This window comes from Lolium perenne, chromosome 2, assembly GCF_019359855.2.
Source record: "Lolium perenne isolate Kyuss_39 chromosome 2, Kyuss_2.0, whole genome shotgun sequence".
NCBI classification, from domain to species: Eukaryota; Viridiplantae; Streptophyta; class Magnoliopsida; order Poales; family Poaceae; genus Lolium; species Lolium perenne.
Genome location: NC_067245.2, coordinates 301,075,623 through 301,082,336, shown reverse-complemented (window position 1 = coordinate 301,082,336; position 6,714 = coordinate 301,075,623). Strand labels below are relative to the sequence as shown.

The window sequence follows — 6,714 nt, the reverse complement described above, 5'->3', positions numbered from 1 at the left end:
AGCAGCCTTTCTTCATGGAGCTTATTATGCTTACTTCATGGTCAATCTGGACTATCCGAAATGATTTTATCTTCAAAGGGATCACTCCAAGTCTATATCGCTGCAGACATAAGTTCAAAGACGAGTTGGCCTTGCTGGTGCATAAAGCTAAGAAGAAATCATATATTGGCCTTAGGGCCTGGGTAACGAATTTCCTGTAAATCCCTAGACTAGTTTAGCTTAGACTAGTTTTGTTTTCTCTAAGTGCTGTTCTCAAGCACTTTGTTTTCTTTTAGTCTTAGCTTTGTACTTTATACCCAAAAATGCAATAAAAATATACGCAGTGAGGAAACTCACTGTACAGGTTTCAAAAAAAATCTCAGGAAGAAATGGGGCATGCCTTCAATTGAATACAGAGCAAGGTAGAGCAGGGATAAAAATATAGAGCAACCGTCAGCTAGGGATGAATGCAGTTCTTGTCGAATGCAATCGAGGCCACCAGCCCGGGGTAGCGTCGACGGATCCTCCACGCTACACAGGAGCCCCGCTTGAGCAACTGGCCCGTGGATTAGCTTGCCGACACGGTAACACAATCATCTCAATGTGAGCACCAAAATACTGAAATACCAGCACTAAATCATAACTTCCCAGCTGAGGCGGATTGTGAATGTGGCGGGTGCGGATTTGACTTACCACTGAATTTGTTGATATTGACTTGGAGGAGACGCACAGTTTGCTGAATCTGTTTCGCGGTTGGCCAAGGCAGTCTGAGGTGCATATCCTCTCCTTTTATTTGTCTTCCCACTAAATTGAAGCAATTTACATTTGTTAGGTGTAGTTAGTTACTTAGTTTACTGGAAAGTGTAATAGGCATATCACATATGTTCTTCGTTTAATTTCAATTAGTAGCTGTAGTGTATGGTTACTAGGAACTAATTTGGGAAAATGACACCTGGAGATAGTATGCCTCCATGTTTCCTGCAGATATTTGCAAAATTAAATAGGTTTACATCATAAACTTCTTCATCTTTGTTTTCTTCCATCTCTGTATATGGAGATCCATAATTTTTACATATCTGGTTCCGGAGTTGTAGTTTAGAGATCCATAATTTTCAAATAACTAAAGCATGGCATTCATCTGCTGAGGAACTAAAGGTAGCCAATTAAATTATGCTTCATACACTTTATTTGTTTCTCTGGTGTCCGTATTTGGAAGAATGTCTATTTATAAACTTCACAGTTTTCCTCTTACAAGTTGGACATATGAGTTCCGTAGTAGTGGTTCGAATCATAATGAATATATAATGTTATAGTTATGGTGAAAAATGTTGCACTTCATCAGCAAAATTTCGCTGCAGCTTCTGTTTTGTTCAGGTATGTTGCATCATCCTACACTGGTTTTTTACATGAATGGTATGCTAATAGAGTATTTTTTTGCTAATTCATATTCCGTATATATATCATTCTTAATATCGAGAGGTTGGATATGTTCAATAATTAACCCGGTGCAACGCACGGGCAAATGTCCTAGTCTATACCTAATAATAATAAAGGGAGGATTGTTTCCTTGGTCCAACACTTTTTTGGACCGATTTACCCTCCCACCAAATTACATACAACGCACTATTGCCACCATGGTTTGGTCCGTTCCGTTTTCCTACGTTTTCGTCCGGCGTTACCGTGTGGTTTGCCCTGCACCGATCTGGCATACAGCCTGGACTCCCATCCTCGAGCTGGATTGTGAGCCGTGTCCACCACGAAATACAGCCAAACCAGCCTAATATTATCCCACCCGACCGAACGTGAATCTAGCTAGGAGTTTGTACAAACTCAGTTTTCTCCGGACTTGGATCTCAGATTTCTTCGTTCAGTTTCTTGCCTCCTTGCGCACGAAATTTCACCAATATATAGCTCCTTTCCTCTAAACATAATTCCCACAAAAAACCTATAATTTTTTTCCATCAGATCGATGACACGACCTGGCCGGAGTTTCCTCGTCACCGAAGCTCGAAATCGAGATTTCCATCCATCCGGGCGGCCGTAGATCATTGGCTGTTTGATCGACATCTCTCCGGCCGGCCGCAATCCCGAAGAAACGACCAAGCTCCTTTGCGACTTGCGCGCAGCCGCGCATTGCTCCATATACCCTCAAGTTTTTCTGGTCACGTCTTCGGGAGGAGGCTACTGTAGCTGCTGCTTTCCTCCACATCGATCCCAGAGAGTAGCAGAGAGCAGGCAGTCGACTGGACAGGCGGCCGGCTGAACAGAGCGAAGTGTGTGGTTTGGTGGCGGCGGCAACCGGCAGGGCGGCTAAAACTGCGACCTGCACGGCCAGGGAAGCCAGTGCCTTCTGATTCTACAACAGCGCTTATTTTTATAATGGTAGACGCTTGGGAGATGTTGCTAATGAAGCTAATACATCTGTCGCACCTGGGCCTTCGTCGACGGCACCCCGACACGCCATGTATCTCCCCAAGGCCGTCTTCGAGAGCACGAGAAACCCCAGAGTCTTGCGGCATCAGATGCAACAGTGGGACGTGTGGAGACTGGCCGGGGACAACCGTTGGCGGCGTCGTTCACGCCGTGCCTCAACTTCGTGACTCATGAGGGGCTAACGGAAAGCGACGGCGGAGGTCGCTGACGCAGGCAGAAGTGCAGCATGGGCATGGCGGTGGCCAAGGTGGTCTGCACCGGCGAAAACTACGCATGCCTTATTCTCACCGGCCGGCAATGTATCGTTTAACCTCTCATCAACCGCACCCTCGCCGTCTCCCTTTTCACGATCTGCAATTGCTCTCAGGGTGTCTCGCTCCGGTAAAGTGGTCGTCTTTACACATGGATCTGAATTGCTAATTTTAATTGTAGGAGAGAGTTCAGTCAAATAAAAAGAGCTGCTGGGAAAGAAACAGATTTGGTCTGCAGCGTCTTCGCTGTGTTCCCTGCATTAGAACTTCAAAAGACAAGCCAAACATGCAACAACCAGGTCGCTTAATTGTTTACACGAAACCTTTTTAAACATCTGTCCATGTACATCATCTTTATTTACGAATTGTAGTGTTAGCCAATGAAACTGCCTGATGTTTCCTATGGAAAGAATTTTGATGTTGTGTGATTTAGTTAGTCCTACTAACCATTCACTAATATATTCTGTAAATTCGGGGCATAAATCTGGGTACACTAAGATTATTATTAAGACTGGGTATCTTAAGGATCTCTTGTGCAACTCTTTGTTGAATGTGTGTGGAAAAAATTTCTTTGTTGAATGTGTATGAGATATATAGCGGTGTTGACTTGGCACAAAATATGTTAGATGCTATGAGAGATAAGGGTAGTGTATGGCGTACCATTGTGGTTTATGTGTTTATCTTGCAAACTTACGCAGTGCCACTTCATATATGCATATTGTGTTGTTTGTGTGCACCAGCCTAAAACAAATCCTGAACCATAGAAAAGACTAGAATTATGCATTTCTGGTTGAAGTACATGCATTGTCGTATCATGAAAGCTATCTCGAATATTTTCGATCGGAGAGCTAGATTTCAATCATCCTGGTGCAACGCACGGGCAATTTTCCTATTTTTCAAAAAATTAATAACTAATAAATATATTTTTTAAAATGGTGAAAGCATTGGAGCTCGGGAGCCAAAATCACTTTCCGCTGAAACATGGAATTACGATCAGGTCAACGTCGCCGAAAATGATCGCCAATAATCACCCGAGCGTAATTAGCGGAAACCGTCACACACGGGACGGACGCGTGACTGGAAAACACTTTGTTAATTTTCGTTACCGAACTTGGAGGTACCAGTTCAAGACGAATGAGGCCTGAATGCCTAATCCCTTCTTGGAAGAGATGAACATAGCATGTTCTTCAGAGGAGAAAGGCAAAGATAGGTTCTTGGTTACCGCGGTTTGCGCCTTTTCACAAGCCAAGACATGGAAACAAACCAGCCACATTGAGAGTTGGAGGAGCATATGTAGGGAGAAGTGAAACACTATGAAAAGGCTACCAAAATCGTTTCCGGACGTGCAAGTTTATCTGGGAGGGAAATGTTTTCGTGGAAACTTCGTGCGTGTTTTCTCTATCTCTACTATATAAAAAGGAGGAACTTCCTCCGTTTTCTGCCATCATCTTTCGTCAACCATCGCTAATCCTATCGCTAATCCCGAATGGGCCATAATGTGCCGCATCGCTACATCACAATCCTATCGGAGACATAATCATCTTACCATATAACCATCTTACAATCAGAGGCATTGTGTTTATTGCCATCATAACCATCTTACCTAAATGTCCAGCGTGTAAACAAAAATAGGAAACCTATAGAACTGGAAACCTATAAAATAGGAAACCTGCAGAATAGTGGACAGATAAGGAACACCGATCAATAGTGCTTTGAAAGCAGGATATCCAGCGTGTAAACAAAAAGGCATAAAATCCATCTTACCTAAATAGAAACCTGATAAAAGGCATAAAATCTGGTTTCCTCCTAAAAAGAAAGCTCTATACTTGGTGATTTTTGGCCAATCCATCGACAGCACCACCTACATCAAATTCGACATGTCTCAAATTCTCGAAATCTCCTAAAAATAAAGCTCCTTTGGGAAGGCAACATAATGACTACTTATCATCTTACCATAGACTAGGCTCAAATTTTGGGAAGGCAACATAATGACGAATTTATCATCTTACCATAGATAGCTCCTTTTCTGGGAAGGCAACAATCTCTACTACTTAAAAAGGGGGAACGAGTTCCGTCATCAGGCGGTCCGCCGTTCCTTCGTCAAACCTTTTTCAGCTGATCTAGAATCGCCCCTCACCAGCCTATGTGGGCCAAACCCAACAAGCCCAATTAATCCATGGCACCCTCTCTGCTCGTCAGCCAACATCACTTCCTCAAACATAGCTCAGTTTCAACCATCCTCAGTTAATGCTCGTGGTTACCTGGTTCCAAAATCACGGCCAACCCCTACCCTTATTGCCATCATCAACCACCATTACTTCCACCAAAAATTACTTCCAACATTACCGTCCTAACAGCATATTTCGCCTTAGACCCTTGCTCGATCCTTCCACGTGACCTGTCCTGAAGCTTCCTCCATGGCAACTTGATGCATTCTCCGTCACCTCGACTCAAGAGGGTGATGGCACTGTCACTTGTACCGGCTCCCGATGCCTTGCCTCCTACAATCACCAGGTAACCACGAAATCTCTCCTGCATCAAAACTGTGGTAGATCATTAACCAGTTCATGGATAATCATTTCTCTCATGTTAGATTCTGCAACGTTGAGGAGTTGCACATGTACAACAGATCATGGGAGACAGCCGGAAGAATTATTTCTGGACGAATCTAAGATACTAGGAATGGAGATGTTATCTACCAAGGCATCCTCGCTGAATGACATGTGGGCCCTTCGAACACTTCGAAAATAAAGTATTACCCAAATACTTTTCTTATTTTTAGAAACTAAAGTATTACCTAAGTACTTTTCGAAACAGATGTTACCTAAATACTTTTCTTATTTTTAGAAACTAAAGTATTCCTTGAACACTTCGAAAATAGTTTGATGCCAAACGGGCCTCGGTGTTGGCCTCACATACTTTTTCTTCCACTACTTTGCATTACTAAATCATGAAATGAGTGAAAGATCGGTTGTTCAGGGTTTTGAGAGGATAGTTGTGGTGTAGGCTGTTTTCTTTTCCCCCTTATGGTTTCCTTTTCGTGAACATCAGGAAAGAATTAAAAACTTGTGTTTGGATGTGTTTATAAGCACCATGTAGCTTTGCTGGTTTCGTTAATAAAATTGGGGGAAACGACCGGTTTGGAGTAGCTCGTTTCTTCTTTGTTTTTTTTTTTTTGCTACCCGATTTAAACTTTGTCACTTTATTTTCAATCAGGGTTCTAAATACGTGTTAATTCGGTAAAGGCATGCATTGAGTTGATTTTCTTTTACGGAAGGGAGAACACTTGATTGTAGAATATTGTTACAAAATCTTCTCAAGTGCCTCCAACATACACGTCATGGCTATTCCAACGAGGAACGGCAGAATGTATTCCCTTAGTGTCTCTTCACGTGGTTTAGTTAACATTTTGGTAACATGGAGGTAATATCTTGCCATGCATTAAGTACATTTTCTTGACTAACAATTGGGTTGTGACATCTCATATCGTAGATCGATCATCACACGAGGGCACCGAGTTAATCATGGATCAGGAACACGTGTGTTAAAGGGCATCATATTTGAGTTTCCATAATAGGCGTCACCTAGCATACATAGTTATGTGTCAATGTCGGAGACTAACCGAATCAGCATACCACTTTGGTTGGTGCTTCCCCATCGTTAATTCCTCATTAAATGACACGTCTGACACAAATACAAATACACAATCGGCATATAGCAGTTAACTTAGCATTACTGGAGGGATGTCATGGGCGGTGTCCTTCAACTCATAATGGTAGTAACCTAAAAAAATGTTGATTTCTTCTGCTATTGAAAATATTTCTTAGCGTGTGTTAGTCTTCTAATACTTCCTAAGGCTCTAGCCATGGTATGAAGGATTTTAAACAGAAATAAGCAATTTTTTATCTAAACTAATTGATAGATACACCACTACTTATGAATCAATATCTGTTATATATAATTTCATGATGATCAAATGAATTGTGTGCGCTCGATATGGACTAAATACAGACACATACCTTCATTTATACCAAACATTTTTATTTATTTA

At 42.1% G+C, this 6,714-nt stretch overlaps 1 long non-coding RNA gene across 1 annotated transcript; it reads right to left on the bottom strand.

The window, feature by feature from the left end:
- Positions 1-4,339: 4,339 nt before the first annotated feature.
- On the bottom strand, positions 4,340-4,753 carry LOC127336021 (uncharacterized). Its single transcript, XR_007873133.2, has 2 exons — positions 4,617-4,753; positions 4,340-4,524 (listed from the first exon to the last, which is right to left on the bottom strand). It is a non-coding gene; the product is annotated as an uncharacterized lncRNA (long non-coding RNA).
- Between the last annotated feature and the right edge of the window lie 1,961 nt (positions 4,754-6,714).